We start from the raw sequence: 2,500 nt of genomic DNA, 5'->3' as shown, positions 1-2,500 counted from the left end.
CCCATCCTTCACCTTACTCCCTCTTCCTCCTCATCCTCTTCCTCTTTCTATTCCTCCTTTTCCTCTCCTAAATGCATATGTCTAGAATGTCTAGACATAAGCATTTAGGTCGCCGACATAGGGATTTAGGTAAAATCTCCACCCTTTCGAAGATGTATGTCTAGACTTAAGGGTTAGGATCCTTTTGGCCCCTGAGCCAGAACAAAATGCATAGAGTAGGTCTCCGCGTTGAAGAGTTCTGTCCTGTTGTTGAAAATAAAGTCAAGAAGACCCAGTGTATTGTTCACCTAAGGATCCCATCCCCTAAATCGTTACTGTAACGACTTATCACATCAATATGAGGAATCGTACTGAGAAATAACTCCCCACCTACCACACAGTCACTGTTTGTTTTATGATACTTGAAAAGCTCAGCTATGAAGGTTCACATCTTCAGCTCGTTACCTCTAGTTGAATAAAACGCCCTGCGTTAACTTGTACAAAATTTGTAAGCCGTATTCCCTCAGTGAAGAGCTGAATAGAATAACCTGACGTTAACCATAACAGAATAGATAAAGAGGTCATCGTTGTGATATGCTTAACCCATTCAACTCCGATGACAAGATGTCTTGTCATTTGGTAAAATAAAACAAAAAATCATAAAACACCAAAATGTTTGATCAAACACCAGAAAAATATGACGTCAATCCTCGCTTCGCTCGCAGCGAAGCGAGGACTGACGTCATATTTTTCTGGTGTTTGATCAAACATTTTGGTGTTTTATGATTTTTTGTTTTATTTTACCAAATGACAAGACATCTTGTCATCGGAGTTGAATGGGTTAATTAAGACAGAGTGTGCTTATTTAAGATGGGATGAGCCTTTCAACATTAGTTTTGTTCCACGCTGAATGGAAACGTCAGGCGTTAAACTAGACTAAAACCTATGGAGACCCATCCGATGACCTGAATTCGAAACGAGGCCTTAGAAACTGCGCAGGTAAGATCTCAGTCGTTCTCCCGTTGACCCCCGGGCATCCTCGGAGCTCCGTTCTAGGTAAAGAATGTCGCAAGAGTTGTTTTGGTTAGAAACCCGTTCGTGAGTGCCGTTTAGCACCGTCTGTTCTGGTTGCTGCTAGAGAGCTTAACTTACCTGAGGATTAGAAGCAGCTCAACGAAACGAACAACTTCTCAGTACGACCATTGTCGGTGTCGTGGGTTCTCGTGTGATAAGAAATAAACAGAACTTGAGTGTAGTTAAAAAAAAAAGAAGGAAAAGGAAAATATTATTCCTTGCAATAAAATATCTGACAGCCCGGCATTTAATTGTAATTGGATAGGATAGTGGTAGCAGTAGTGTTAGTTCATCTGCTATCGCTTAGTTGCCCTGTTTTCTTAACTGTAGCTTAGTATAGTAAACACAAACAGCCTCGTTAGGGCCAGTAGGCCTGCTGTTGTTTGTTTTTCCTTTGTGTTTCTTTTGTGAGGAGGAAGAGGAGGCATAGGGGACGTGAGGAGAGGTGGGGGAGCGCGGAAGGGTGGGTCTGGCTTTGCGGGTGGGCAAGAAGGAGGTCTTCGTGTGACGTGGTCCAAGTTAGGGTTCTTGAGATCACAGGTCGCAATCTAATACTGGGTAGCAACCTTTTGTTCAGTAGGTCGCCCCCTCGTAAATGGATATATAAATCGTCGTCGTCATTGTCGTCGTCACTATTATCATCATCATAATAGTAATGGTAAAATGCTTTTATGCTGAAGCGAAGGTACAACAGCCGAGCAATAGAGTCGTCAAGTTAACATAAAACTGGGTCGCAATGAAAAACTTAAAGAACACCGATACATGATATTATCTTTCTCTCTTTCTTTCGATTCTTGGACTCTCTCTCTTCAGCTGAACAGAATCGTTTGGTGTTAGACAGACCAATCACACAAGTCGTGAAGGTGTTAAACATGGATGCACGTGAACCATTTTGACTGACTGGTTGATTCTGCTGCTATGAATACTCCTCATTGAATTCAGATTTTTTTTTTCTTTATTCTAAACCATTGGCAAAAGATGGATTCTCATCCAACTTCTAATTCACTGTAAATTATACATCTATCTAAAGTCAAGACTTGTTTTCTTGAGATGCGGATTAAAAAAAAAAAAAGATTTCAGGGGATGCGTGCAACGAAGAAGGTCAAAAACCACTTGCCTAGGTAGTGCGAGGGCGGGACGAAAGATGTCGCTCTTGGGGCAAAAGCCAGAGGAGAATGGAGGAGGCGGGAGGGGGGGAGAGGCGGAGGGGGGGAGGAGGAATTACGCACGCAGCAAAAAGGGGAGAAGATGGACTGATGATGCTGATGATGGGGTGAAAAAGGGGTGAACCCGGCAAGGGACTAGTGGGGAGGGGGATGGCAAGGTGTTCCTCATGGGGGAGGAGTGGGGATGGGGGGAGGAATGAAGCAATCACGGGTTGCATTTGCATGAAACATGTTTGGACCACAATAGAGGAGGAATAGTGATGCATCCCTGCGTCTCTCAC

Source organism: Oratosquilla oratoria, chromosome 16, assembly GCF_046742065.1.
Source record: "Oratosquilla oratoria isolate Oo_2021 chromosome 16, ASM4674206v1, whole genome shotgun sequence".
NCBI classification, from domain to species: Eukaryota; Metazoa; Arthropoda; class Malacostraca; order Stomatopoda; family Squillidae; genus Oratosquilla; species Oratosquilla oratoria.
The sequence above is the reverse complement of the archived record's forward strand: the minus strand, read 5'-3'. Positions refer to the sequence as shown.